General features: G+C 39.4%; 1 protein-coding gene across 1 annotated transcript in view; it reads left to right on the top strand.

Moving 5' to 3' along the window:
• ksr2 (kinase suppressor of ras 2) overlaps positions 1–15073 on the top strand; it is a 403663-nt gene that overhangs the window by 340743 nt on the left and 47847 nt on the right. The window lies entirely within an intron of this gene.

The following is a 15073-nucleotide window of genomic DNA, read 5'->3' as shown; positions in this document are numbered from 1 at the left end:
CAGCCCTTTGTGTAACTGAAATAGAATATATACGAAGTGAAATTTGGACAAGGGTGTAAAATAGACCATTACAAATGATGCCATCTATTATATGCTCATAAAATCAATAGCACTGAATATTAAAAACAGGTGATTGATGTTGTACAACCTATTCCATACACTCACACAAGAAAAGTTGAATTCCCAATAGAGCTCAGGGAATTTCTGTGTTCAAATTGTTCTTGCACATCTCAGACAGCAAATTCATGGCTGACATGTATTACCACTGAAATGGCTGCCTGATTTCTATGTAAATAAACTAACCTTGCCATTATTACTAATGAAAAATCTGGCCCAATAATGATTTTTCAACAGCAAACTAGATTATGACACAGGAAGAATAAAATGTGCCTGGGGTTTTCTGAGGCTATTTAACTTGAAAAATTGTGCCAAGAACACTGATTGTGATTAACCAGTCTGTAGAGAAGATGATAACTATATGAAGCACAGAGTTTTCTAAGAAACCAAACCACTGGATAGCAATTTGTTGTAGTAGTTATCTAACACGTTTCAGTTGCACACATTGTTCTGAAATTGATTGTTAATTCTTCAGGTGTTTATATTTCCTCCAATTATTGGCAAAGTGAAGCAGAAATAAAGATCGATTTGCAGGAAATAATTATCATTGTTAAATAATGAGGTGAAATGGTGTACCCTCTCCAGTGGCATGGTTGGTGCATGGGGCGTATAATTAGGCACATAGTGAAGACCTAATACCTCCAGCCTCCACTCCAATTATGGCAGGAAGGCTAGTGGATGACTTTCCAACTCCTGACCAGTTGAAGCCCTTAAGTGAGCATATATTGCTTGTACTTTGACCAGGTGATTAAGTTTAAAGAACGTATGATATGGGAACTGCAAGAGGGATGGTGGCAGAGGTGGGGTTATGGTGAAGTCTTGTGACACAGTGCAAGTGTCCCTACCTCTGAACCAGGAGACCTTCTCCATGTGTGCAATAACATCACTGAACAGATTGATTAGGAAAATATCTACAAGACAACTTGCTTGAAATAAATGTGAGAGGGGAGGAGGGGTTCTTATGGCACAGTGGTAGCGTCCCTCCCTTTGTGCCAGAAATCCTGGATTCAAGACCTCTCTGAACATGTTGATTTGAAATATATATAGGAGCTATGAAAGGGTTCTTGTGTTCACTGTTGGTTTCTGTACCTCTTAGTCAGGATACCTGGGTTTAAGTTCCACCTACTTCAGGGCTGTGAAATACATATCTGGGCAGGTTGATAGAAATCTATGAGAGCTGTGACAAACTTAACTTGTCTAGAGTTAATCATATAGCACGAACAAGCAGCAGAACCCTTTTAAACTTGTGGCTTGTTTCATTTCCCTTCTCCTGGATATACTAAAGTGTTTGATTTTCTTTCACTTTGAGTACCTACTTTTAATGCATCTGGAGATTTCTGGCCCTGTGGGAGCCAGTTTATGCCATAGTGATTTTTCACATCAGTCTTAATAAGCGAAGGGTCTGCTCACATTTACATGCCCAGTCATTTTAGTCCAGAATTTGATACATAAGTATACTTTTTTATTTCACTTAAAGTAAACTTCTCTTGTATGCATTGCCAGTTCAATTTCCCACTTAATCTTGGATTAAGGATATCTTAATGAATTGCTTGAGTGCGTTCTAAGTAGTGAGTCAATTATCCATTCTACCACCTTCTCAGTTAAATTTTGAATCAAGTGTGCACAGTCAGAATATGAACTCTCAAATTGCTTTAAAGTTGCTAATTGAGATGAATCAAAGAAGACTCAAACCAGTTTCTAGTGCCAATAGGGACAAGCTGCCCACAAGCAAGGCCTGTGGTGTGTTAAAGTCCAACCTGCTTTGAAAGTGTGTAATAACATCTCCGAACACATTGATTAACAAATATCCACACAGTGGTAGCAATAGGGCTCTTGTGGTGCTATAGTAGTGTCCCTATCCCTGAGCCAGAAAATCAAAAGCTTCAAGTCTCCCCAGTCCCAGACATGTCTACATGAGTAAGTAAAAAAGAAATTGTGAGCATTTATAGCCCTTGTGGCATAATTATAGCATCCCTACTTCTAAGCCAGAAGGTTTGGGTTCAAGCCTTGGAAATTTGTAATTTCTGGAAAGTTGATTTGGAAGAAAAGTATAGTGTACCAGATCTCCAGGAATTTAGTGCTATTTTGCCATTCCATTTGGGTACAGCCAACACCTCTGGCCTATTTACATACATTCTGTTGCGCAAACCAGTAAAAAGGTAGGGGAATTTATTTGCTTTTGACATGTCTCAAGAGTAAAGAAATGGAGAAATTTCTTCTGTATTTTGTATCTCAACTAATAAAGGAAAGGATTCCATATGGTTTCCTGTCCATCTTATTGACTTATCCTGTTATCTTCATGAATCTGTGGACATTCATTCCAAGGATCCTCATTTCTTCTACACTTCGCAGTATTTTCCTATTAATTGTGTATATTGCCTCCTCGTTTGACCTCCTCAAATGTATTACCTTAGGCTTCTCTGGTTGATCGTGCCCCCTATGTTGAAATGGGTTAATCTGTATCACAAATTGTTGCCAGGAATGGAGGGTTTGAGATATAAAAATAGAGTGGAAAGGCTGAGATGTTTTTCACTGGAGCACGGGAGGTTGAGCGGTGAACTTACTGAGGTTTATAAACCATGAGAGATGTAGATACGGTGAAAAGCAGGGGTCTTTTCCCTAGGGTGGACAAGTTCAAATTTGGGGGCATATTTTTGAAGAGAGAGGAGAAAGTTTTAAAAAGAACATGAGGGGCAACATTTTTATGTGGAACGATCTGCCAGAGGAGTGGTGAATGCAGGTACAGTTATAAGTTTAAAAGGAATTTGGATAAGTTCATGAATAGTGAAAGTTTTTGGGGGGATATTGGCTAAATGCTGGCAGGTGGAACTCGATTCATTTGTGAGCATGGTTGGTGTGGGCTGGCTTTGAGCTATACGGAGAGGCTATTTTCCAATGAGCATCGGAGACTGAAGGGTGACCTAGTGAAGGCTTATAAAATCATGGGGCATGGATAGGTTAAGTAGACAGGGTATTTTCCCAGGGGTTGGAGAGTCCAAAACTAGAAGGCATAGGTTTAACGTGAGAGAGGAAAAATTTGAAAGGGATCTAAGGGGCAATGTTTTCATGCAGAGGGTGGTGTGTGTACAGAATGAGCTGCCAGAGGAAGTGGTGGAGGCAGGTACAATTATAACATTTAAAAGATATCTGTATGCTATATGAATAGGAAGGGTTGAGAGGGATATCGGTGAAATGCTGGCAAATGGGACTAGATTTATTTAGGATATCTAGTTGGCATGGACGAATTGGACTGAAGGATCTGTTTCACTGCTGTATATCTCTATGAACACTATAAAAAGCATTCTCCAAAATTGGATAGGCTTTTTTTTCATCAGTGGGCCAGAGTGGGAAGCTTTGTGAAAATTCAGATAGACCAGACACTTCAACTGCACTACCCTCATTAAGATTCCTTAATGTTTTGTCAAAAAATTCAATCAAGTCAGTCAGATGCAGACTTCCCTTCTCAAATCTACATTGATTATAATTATTTAGGACATCTCACTTCCTTTTTAAACAAAGGTGTAACATTAACAATCCTCCAGTCCTCCTATGCCACTGAGGACTGGACTTGATGGTCAGACCTTCCATTATTTTCATCCTTGGCTTGTGTACCAGCCTAGGATACATTTCATTTGGCACTGGTAGTTTATTTACTTTCACGGATGCTAATCCCATTAATACAACCTCTCTTCCTAGGTTTAGTCCATACATTACTTCACAGTCTTCCTCCTTAGCTACAGCACTGTATTGTCCCTCTCTTTTGTAAAGACAGGTGCATTAATATGGTTCTTTAAGAACCGTAGCAAAAACTTTCCCTACATACAGGTTTTCTTTTTGGTCTTTTATGAACCCTAGTCTTGCCTTAATTATCCTCTTCTCAATGCATTTATAAACACCTTTTGAATCATCTTGACTTTGCTTGCTAATATTCTTTCATGCTCTATCTTTGCACACCTAATTTCCTTTTCGATTTTATCCCTACACTTTCTATTCTTCTCTTGGCTTTCAGTCATAATGACTCCTCAGTATGGGACATAAGCTTTCCTTTACTGCTTTATATGACCCTGTGACCTCCTTGTCATTCAGCGGTGTATCCTCCTTTTTCTTTGTGAGAACATGTTTACTCTGAACTCTTTGAATGATCCCTTTGAATCCCTGTAACTGTTCTGAGATTGACTTATCTTCAAGCAGCTGTTTTATTGCTACTCCTTGTAAAATCAGCCTTGCCCCAATTTAGAATTCTAGCTCCTGTGTATCTTTGTCCTTTTCCATAATTAAATTAAAACTAAGTGGATGATGATCATTAACACCAAAATGCTTTCCCATTTCCATCTAATCTAACTCCCCAGCTTCATTTTCTAAAATTAAATTCTGAACTACACCCAGTCTAGTTGAGTTTTTTTGCATACTGGCCAAATAAGTACTCCTGCACGTGGCTAAATAATTCTGCTCCCTCAATTCTTTTCACATTAGAACTATTCCTGTTAATACTGGGGTAGTTAAAATTCCTATTATTACTGTTCTATGCCATGGTGCAGTTAGACTACAATGCCTTTATAAATGGTTATAGAATCTTAAAGCTGGGAGAGTAAGAGTTAAAGATAAGCTAAAATCTTCAGTCTATTCTATGTTCCACTGCATATCATGTTAATGAGGAAATAACAGGCTTTAAATGTTTATAATAAATGATATTGTCAGCAGAGTTAAATAGATTAGCTAGAAAACAGAAAACCTCAATCTGGTTAAAAGCGTACAAGAGATTTTATGAAACAGACTACTGGATTCTGAAAGTGAACTGACCTCAGTTGAATTCCTCCGGAAACTAGTTCAATAGTGGATATATGTGATTAAGCGGATAATGACAGATAAGAAAATATATGAAAAAAAGACTTGTGCTTCATACTGCATGATCCCGCAAGAGGGCCAGGAAGCAATGTATTATGAAATATTTGATTTATTCTTACATATGAACCTACTTATTTTTTAAGTTCAAATCTTTTTTTCAACTGATCTCAACATTTTCTTGTAAGGCTTTGTCTTTATACTAACAGAGAAAAAGACTGGTACAGAAGGTGTGATGCATTCATACAGCTTCTGGAATAGTCAGACCAATGCTGAAAATAATGAGACCAGCAGATTAATTTGCCCCCATAGTTCCTCAAGATGCCCAGGAAAGTTCAGTCACAAGGTAAACCAATCAGAAAATAATTGCCCCCTCTAGAATGGCCAAGGTCTCTGCAGAGCTGCTCCTCCAACCACATGCTAATTCCCCTCTCGCATTTGCTGCTAATAGGTTCATAGTAAGCCTGTCAGCAGTCAACTTGGCAGTGTAGCAGCCTGTGATTGGGGAAGCAACAAGAAATTGGGTTGCAGGAGTCAGCAGGATTGCCAGGCCTGACATCGTAACTCATTGATTATAGCTAGTTTGGACAAGAATATTCCAACTAAGTTTGTCATCTACATGAATCTCTGCAGGTCAGTCACGTTATGAGGAACTGGAAACTTCTAGATTATTCTTCTCTTTTATTGATGACTGATACCAAATGCATCAACAATATGCCCAAGCAACTTGACAGTTGGCTGTAAGGATTGACATTTTTGTTAAATTTAAGTCCTGCATCCTGCAGGTGTTGCAGCACAGCTTGCAGTCGCATTCTACCTGAGTGGATTCGTGGATTAGGACGTCATCCACTTGACATACAACTCCATCGAGTCTTTCTAGGATGCTTGACATCATCCTCTGGAAAATTTATGATGCTCTTGTTATGTCAAAGTGTGGTTGAAATTAAACCTTCCAAATGGTGTAATCAAGGTTGTGAGCAATTTAGACTCATGATCAAAGGGCAAATCACTGTTTATATTTTGCTTTGCAAAGATTGAACTCTTTCCCAATTTTGTGAAGCTCTCATCCACAGATGACAATGACAAACTGCATGTTCAACTTGTTTGTTCAGCTGTGCAAGATCTGTGCAGCTCCTGATAGATCCGTTGGGCTTTGGCATTGGTACCATCCCCAAGCACCAGGTGGTTGGTTCTGTCACCAATAAATAATCTCTTGAGTCAACATAGTCAATTTCCTTCTTTACCTTTGGCAAAGTGGATAAGGAACTGTTCTGGATGTAAACAGCCACACTGGCTTCATTTTTGATGTACAGTCATATGGTACGCTGACTTCAGCTTTCCTGGTTCTGTGAACAGCTGTGGAAGTTTGGCACTGATGTTTTTTAAGCTAATCTCCAAGGCTTTCTTTTTTTCTGAGCTCTGCATATCAGATGTAAGTCATACAGGCATTCCAGTTTAACGAGAATTCTGGGCGGCAGGTCTTTATGTTTTTTTTTTCTGTTAAGGAGTGAGGGTTGCATTCGGTTGTCATATGATCTCTTTGCCCATGGAACTTTTTTACATGTCTGCTGAAGGGAACTTTACTCCAACCATGGGTCAACATTAAAAAGAAACAAAACTAATGCACTTGTTTATAATTTGAAGTGTTTGATTCCCAAACTAGGGAATATTCCATTATCTTCCACTTGCTTTTGCTTTCCTCTAGTGAAATTCATCTTCAAATCATTCATGGCTTCCATTTCATTAATCTTGCCATCTTTTGAAAGCATTTTATTTTGAAAAACTTCTTCAATGGGACATAGGCTTCTTTGGCCATCCCTTCCGGCCAACCACATTGCTGTGGGTCTGGAGTCACATGTGGACTAGACCAGATAAGAATGACAAATTACTTTCCTAAAAGGATATTAGTGAACAAAGTGGATCTTTTAAACAACAATCAACAGTGACTACACAGTCACCATGAAGCTAGCTTTATATCCCAGAATTTTTTTGTCTAATTCACATTTCACCATCTGCTGAGATGGCATTTGAATCCCAGTCTTCAGAATAGGATTCTGTGTTACTGATTGAGTAACATTACCTCTATGCCACTACCTCTTCTTTTAGCTGATTCTGTACAGACTTCTTGCTACAACTGAACCTGTGAGTGACCCTTGTTCCTGCAAAATGAGCATTCCGCATCTGGCAAAAAAGGACTTTCTGCCTGTGCTTTATTGCTACCACATCAATACTAGTTGATGGATGTGTACATCATCCCTCCTGCTTTTGTAGGACTGCTTCTCTGTTTACAAATTTAACATACTCCACTGAGTCAGTTCTTTTTTGAATATAATTCTTCTGACGCCCCAAATCATCAATTGATTTTGCTTCTTGGTCTCAGCTGGACTGCTCAGTTGAATTACCTATGTTAAGGCTAAATCAATTCTCCACTACAAATGGTCAGATAAAGCACCATCCAATATTCCAATAACAATTTTGTGCTGTTAATTTATCTTTTAAGCTGTCATTTTCACAGTTTTCTGCAAATTTGTATGTAAGTATGAATTTATCAATCCTTTCCCATTGTTGTTGGGTAAGTTTGTTATGTTCAGTCAGCTCAACAGAGACATTCTTTGCAGATTGAGGTAGGCATTAAGTGGTTTTATTACTCACTCATGCATAGTTTTATTCTTTGTTGACTCCCTGTCTAACTGGAATATAGTCTGCACAGCAGCTTTTTGCATATAATAGCATACTGGCCTGCTCATGGCCCAGCTTCGCAGCAAGGCCCAACACAATCTGATACACTTCTGCTTGTTTGGCACATATGATTTCCTTGAAGCTTTCTGATAATGGCAGAGACCTCGAGATCTAGTCATAGAGTCATAAAGTATGGAAACAGACCCTTTGGTCCAATTCATCCATACCAATCAGATTTTCCAAACTAAACTGATCCCACTTCCCTTCACTTGGCCCATATCCCTCTAAACCTTTCCTATTCATGTACCTGTCCAAATGATATTTTATATGTTTAAACCTTACCTTCATCTACCTCTTCCTCTGGCAGCTCATTCCACACATGAACCACCTTCTGATTACATAATACATGAGATCAGTAGGAAAATTCCTAAGTCCTTGTTGACCTAAGAATACCACTGTTGAAGAAATACAGTGCAACATATTGGAATGAGCCTGAGGGGCTGAAATGACCTACACAGCAATTAGCTGTGAAGTAACTGAGATGGAGTTTGGCTCCAGTTCAAATTAGAACAAGTGCACAATTTCCTCCATTTCCTTTTTGGAAATGTACGGATAAATGTACGGTGCCTATATTTGTGTGAGAGAGGATGAAAGGTGGTGTGGAAAGGCCTCACAGTGTCAGTTGTTTGGCATTCACAGATTCCTTGTCTTTGATTTTAGGTTTTAAATATAGTAGGATTCACGTAAGGAAGCAGATGATGCAGATTTCTGAGTTTTGGCAATGCCACTACTCATCACACCAAGCCTTCTCACCAACTAAGCTGAACAAAAATAAAACTACTAAAAACAAAACTGTGCAAAAACACTTGAAAAACATCTTGCAAAACATGTTTTGCCAGACCACGCAGAGATAAATGGGGCTTTTTTCTGGTTGCCAAAATGTTACTACTGTGTTCAGTATTAGAATTAGGTTTATTGTCACATGTACTCACATGAGTACAGTGAAAAGTTTACAGAGTTACTGCTTACGGTGCCGTGTTAGCTACAAAGTTACCTAGGTACAGACTTATAGAATCTAAAGTGTGAAAGCAGATTATTTGGCCCATCTAGTCCACACTGACTCTCTGAGGAGCATCCCACCCATATCTACCCTTACCCTATCTCTGTAACCCTGCATTTCCCATGGCTGCACATCCCTGAACACTATAGGCAATTTAGCAAAGCCAATCCATTTAGCTTGCACACCTTTGGAGTGCAGGACGAAACTGGAGCGCTCGGAGAAAACCAGGCAGACACTAGGACAATGTGTACACTCCACACAGACAGTCAGCTGAAGCTGGAATCGAACCTAGGTCCCTGGTGCTGTGAGGTAGTGCTACTAACCATGGAGTCTCTGTGTTACCCTGATTGCAATTTAGACTATTTAGACTAGATACAGATTATTTACAGATTATTTACAGACTGTATTAATGACTTGGATGTGCAGATAGAAAGTACTATCGCCAAATTTGCAATTGACATTAAAATAGGTCATAAAATAAGTTGTGATGAAGAAATAAATTTACAAATAGATATGGATATGTTAGGTCAGTCGGCCAAAATTTGGCAGGTGAACCTTAATGTGGATAATTGTGAGGTTATTCATTTTGATCAGAGAAATAGACAGGGAACTTATTATCTAAATGGAGGGAAACTTTAGAGAGCCTCTCTGCAGAGGGATCTGCTGTCCTCATGCATGAATTGCAGAAAACTAGCATGCAGATAAAGCATGTAATAACAAAAGCCCATTGAAGTTTGGCATTTATTGCAAAAGAAATAGCACATAAAAGCAGGGAAGTCTTGCTGCAACTGTGCAAGGTATTAGTGAGACTGTATCTGGAGTATGGTACGTGATTTTGGTGCCCTTACTTGAGGAGCAATATAGTTGCATTGGAAGCAATTCAGAGGAGGTTCACTAGATTGATTCCAGAGATGAGGCGATTATTTTATAAAGTGAGATTGAGCAGTTTAGGCTTATGCTCTGTGGAGTTTAGACAAATAAGAGGGGATCCAATTTAATTATTAAGGTGTTAAAGGGGATTGACAAAGTAGACATAGAAAGTATGTTTCCTCTTATGAGGCGATCTGGAGCAAGAGGTCACAATTTTAGATAAAGTGCATCAAATTTAAAACCGAGATGAGGCAAAATTACTTATATCAAAGGGTCATGAATCTGGAATTTACTACCCTAGAGTGTGGTGGATGCTGGGACACAGTAAATTTAAAGAGGAGATACAGATTTCTAATTAGTGATGGGTTGAAGGGTTATGGAAAGTGGGCAGGAAACTGGAATTGAGGCTGAGATGAGATCAGCCACACTCATAATAAATGGCAGAGCAGGCTTGAGAGGGGCTGAATTGCCTAGTCTTGTTCCTAGTTTGTATGTTCTTATGCATTGAGCATAGACTGGGATGCATTGGGAAGGTATTGTGTGCCATTGCCAACATCTTCCTGCTGTCTTGCCATTTTGCCAGCATTTGGAAAAGTGGCAGATGGACCTTCTACCTGGAGCTCAGTTAAAGTCCTTGCTGTCAATTAAGAGCCTCTTCTTCCTCCTACTAACATTTTGCATATGGTTGGAGAAATCTTTGCTGCATGTGAATACTGACAGGTAAATCCTGCTGGTCTACCAGCTGGTTTCTGATGTTAGGGGTGTGAAGACCTTTTTTGGGTATTCTTTAGTTTATCAAAGGCCCCCTTTGATTTCACTGGTGCTCCCCATTCTCACCAAGCTGACCCATTCAATAAACTGCCCTTGTCCCCACCAGCCCCCACAATAGGCTGCCTGTCTTGAATTTACATCTTCACTCCCTCCCAACCTACCCACCTTTAGGGAGACAAAGCCATCAATGTGCCCTCATCTCCAGGTGCAATCTTGCAAAGATCACTACTAGCAATGGCACCACTGACTGGGGCAGGTGGACCATAATCTTTAATAGGGCAGAAGTCTCTGCAGTCACTTTTTAATTCGCATCCATTATCAAAATATGGTCTTGGATTTCACTGAGTGCCAAAATTCTGCTGAATGATGGGATTTTTTCTGTCTCTAGAAAGTTCCAGCCATGATTTTGTCTTCCTTGAAATTGTCAATTCCACATTCAGCATCTACCTGGATATGGTCATCAAAACAACGCATTGATGAATACATGTATAGCTTTGTAACCAGAGGAAAGTAGTGTTCAATTCCAAATGGTGGCATGTCTGTCGCTATTAAATCAGAAGGAAGCTAATCGAAGCTCTCAGCACATGCCATAATGTCCACCAGAATTGTGACTAAAGTGTATTACACGGAAACTATGTTTAAGTGATCTCTAGTTCTCTGCCATCACCTAAATTAGCAAAATCATGATATATTAGGCCTAGATTTGGGGACAATATGCAACACCACTGTGACATTGCACTGCACTTTTGGCAGGATACTGGCCTCTGTGCAGTTATTTCTGGGTCTGAGCCTGTATTAAAGCTGTTGAGAGAGAACTCAATCTTGCAAGCTATTTTGATGTATCAACTCTTTTCTAAGAAGTGGACAACCTTGTTAGTTCTTCCCAGGTGGGGGTTTTGATTGTGTGACAGCCAACTATTGGAACACAATGGAGGCATCCATCTTAACAAAGGAATTTCGCTTTCCCATTGCCAAAACTATAAAGATGCCACTGAAGCAGAAAGTGGAGTTCAGCCCCTCTTTGCAAATCAAGATTTTTAGGCCCCTGCTTTGTCACTTCCCATTCCTGCTGGCAGGTCTGCTGTTTATTGTCGGTTTTAACTATCTTGATGCAAATTAGTTTCATAGCAGTGTTGAAATTAAATGTATTCATAAAACAGCAACAGAACGGGAAGGTACCCACGAACAAATAATTTAATAGAAAAATTGAGAAAAAGCCAGTCCGTGTTTAGATGATTTCTTCTGATTCTGCAAGCAGGGTCTATTGCCAGGAGAGGAGCTGAGGACTTACAAGTAGCTGGCTCCTGGCAACAGAAGTTAGTCTTCACTTGACCTCAACAACAATAACTGGTATTTGAATTAGCCCCTTTAAAAGAAATAATACACCCCAAAGTACTTAAATGGAGTCTAAAAGTTGAGTAAGGAAGAAAAGATAGAGAGCAAGCGAGCTAGAAATATGAAAACAAATCATGAATGTATAAATATAGATATTCAGAAAAAAAATGAATGAGTGTTAGTCTAAAGAAAATGAGTCTGGGGAATTAATAATGGAAAATAAGGCACATGCGTTAAGCAGGCATTCGCATCCAATAAAAATACTGAAGATGCTGGAAGTCTGAACCAACACACAGTACTGGAGAAATGCAAGAGTTCTGGCATCAATTGTGGAGAGAAAAACTGATTGAACATTTTGAGTCCAGTATAACACTTCTTTAGAGGTTCCAGTGAAATGGTACTGAGCAAATTGTTGGAACTGACCAGATGGACTTCATCCCATGATCTGAAAAGAAATATTTGGTGAGACAGTTTGTGTGTTGGTTTTAATTTTCCCAAAGCTCCCTTGATTTGTAGACAGAGCCCTTAGAAAGGAAATGGCAAATGTAGCTTCTTTATTCAAAATGAGAAGGACACAAAAAACAGGAAACTACTAGCTAGTTGATGTAACGTTTGCCACATAAGGGAGATGTGAGATGAAATTAATTGTAGCTGGATACTTAGATAAATTCACGTTATTAGCCAGAGTCAACATTGTTTTGTGAAATGGAAAACACCTTTAACAGACCTTTTGGAGTTCTTTGAGGAAGCAACATATGCCTTGGACAAAGGGGATAGTGGATGTACTGCATTTAGATTTCCAGAAGGCATTTGATAAAATACTACATCAAAGATTATTGTGGAAAATGACAGTGTCATGAAGGGGTAAGATATTGGCATGGGTAGAAGCTGGGCAGGCTGGCGTAAACAGAGAAAAGTCATAACAAGTCATTTTCTGGATGATAAGATGTAACGTGTGGTATGTCATAGGGAACAGTGCTAGGGCCTCAACTCCTTCCAATTTATACAATTTCTTGGATAAAGGGACTGAAAGTATGGTTGCTAAATATGCTGATGACACAAAGGTAAGTGGAAACATAAATTATGAAGAGTTGTGAGGTGGTGATGGCCTAATGGTGTTATTGGCGGATTTATTAATCGAGAAACTCAGCTAATGTTCTGGAAACCTAGGTTCAAATTCCAACACAGCAGATGGTGGAATTTGAGTTTGAAAAAAAAATTGGATATAAGAATCTACACCGTTGCTGATTGTTGGAAAAAAACATCGAGCTCACTAACGTCCTTAAGGAGAGAAACCCTACCATAGAGTCATAGTCATAGAGATGTACAGCATGGAAACAGACCCTTCGGTCCAACCCGTCCATGCCGACCAGATATCCCAACCCAATCTACTCCCCACCTGCCAGCACCCGGCCCACCATCTTCATCTAGTCTGGCTTACATGTCACTCCAGACCCGCAGCAAGGGGTTGGAAGCAATTCAGAGAAGATTTTGAGGACGAATACCCAGAACAGGTTTGTTGGCATATGATAGGTTGGTTAGGCTAGGCTTGTATCCTAGGTAAAAACAATGACTGCAGATACTGGAAACCAGATTCTGGAGTAGAGTGGTGCTGGAAAAGCACAACAGTTCATGCAGCATCCGAGGAGCAGTAAAATTGACATTTCGGGCAAAAACCCTTCAGCAAACCTGGTATCATATTTGACCCAGGGGTTAACTTGAACTACATACTGCGCCATCAGTAGGGCTAGCAACTTCCACCTCTGCATCATCAATCTAGGCTTGTATCCTGATGAAGGGCTTTTGCCCAAAACATCGATTTTCCTGCTCTTCAGATGCTGCCGGACCTGCTGTGCTTTTCCAGCACCACTCTAATCTAGACTAGGCTTGTATCCGCCAGAGTTTAGAAGGGTAAGAAGTAACTTGATCGAAACAAGGTCCTGACAGGTTTGATGTGGATAGATGCTTCCTTTGTGGAGAATCTCAAACTAGAGATCAATATTTAAAACTAAAGGGCTGTCTGTTTTAGACAGAGTTGAGGCAAAATATTTTCTGAGAGACTGCCGCATCTTTGGAACTTTTCTTCAAAAGGCAGTGAAAGCAGAGTCTTTGAATATTTTAAAGGCAGAAGTAGAGAAAATCTTAGTTAGCAAGAAGTTGAAAGGTTATTGATGGTATGTGAAGTAATCAGATGAGTCATGATCCTAATTAATAGTAGAACAGGCTTCAGGGGCTAAGTGGCCTCTTTCTGCTGTTAATTTGTATGTTCAGATCTCATAAAACAAGTTATATAAGGAAACATAAGGGAAGAGCAAGGAAGAGGGAGTGTCAGAAGGTAATTCCAGAGGTTAAAACCTAGGCAGTTGAAACTGCAGACACTAATATGGAGCAGTCAAAAATTAGGGTTATTGAAGAGGGTTAAACTAGGTGAGTGCAGATTTATCAAAAAGTTATAGGGATTGAGAAGGCTACAGAGTTGAGGAGAGGTCATGGAGGAATTTGGAAATATCTATGAGAATTTTAAAATCCATGTTTTTCTTGACTGGAAAATAGTATAGATCAGCAAGCATAAGGGTGATAGGTGAACGGAACTTGGTGCAAGAAATGTTTTCGATGATCTCAGGTTTAAAGTCAGTTGAATGTAGCTAACTCTGCCAGGAGGGTACTAGAATAGTCAAACCTTCTGGTACAAAAGTCATGGATGAGGATTTCAGCAACTGAGAAGGAAATTGATGATGCAGAGGTGGAAGTAGCTAGTCCTACTGATGGCGCAGTATGTAGTTCAGGTTAACCCCTGGGTCAAATATGACACCAGGCTTGCTGACAACCTGATCCTGACTCAATTTCCAGCAAAAACGATGCAATCATTAGGTATGTTCACTGCAAAAAGGATTTTTTTAACCTTTTGGGGATACTTCCACTACTACAGCGAAATAAATTCTGATATCTCTATGAAATAGCAAGTTATTGAACTTTCTTTTGACAAATCCATGGGAGTTGCACAAACACATTCTGTTTGGAACCTTCTGAAACTGAAAAAATAAGGATTTTGGTAATAATACACTCTTGCAGTGACTGTATTTATCAGAGCAGTATTGCAGCCACTGTCGTTCAGAATTTTATGCTACAAGGGTTTCCAAACAAGAAATAAGGATTTTTACCTGCATTCAACCACGTTTCATGACAGCCATTTCAATGAGTACTTTGGTGGATATTAATAACGGAATCACATTATTACCCAATTGCATGCAGAAATTGATCAAAACTCAGAACAAAAATTTGTCAGTTGTTTTAATCCATGACTAAAGACAACAAATCAATATTCAGGTTCAAACAGCATCCCATCCTTCCAAAAGCATTACAGGCAGAAAAGCTGGGTTAATAAATGAAAAATCACAT

The sequence above is a fragment of the Chiloscyllium punctatum genome, chromosome 17 (genome assembly GCF_047496795.1).
Source record: "Chiloscyllium punctatum isolate Juve2018m chromosome 17, sChiPun1.3, whole genome shotgun sequence".
Taxonomy (NCBI): Eukaryota; Metazoa; Chordata; class Chondrichthyes; order Orectolobiformes; family Hemiscylliidae; genus Chiloscyllium; species Chiloscyllium punctatum.
Note: the sequence above shows the minus strand (reverse complement) of the source record. Positions and strands in the feature narration are given on the sequence as shown.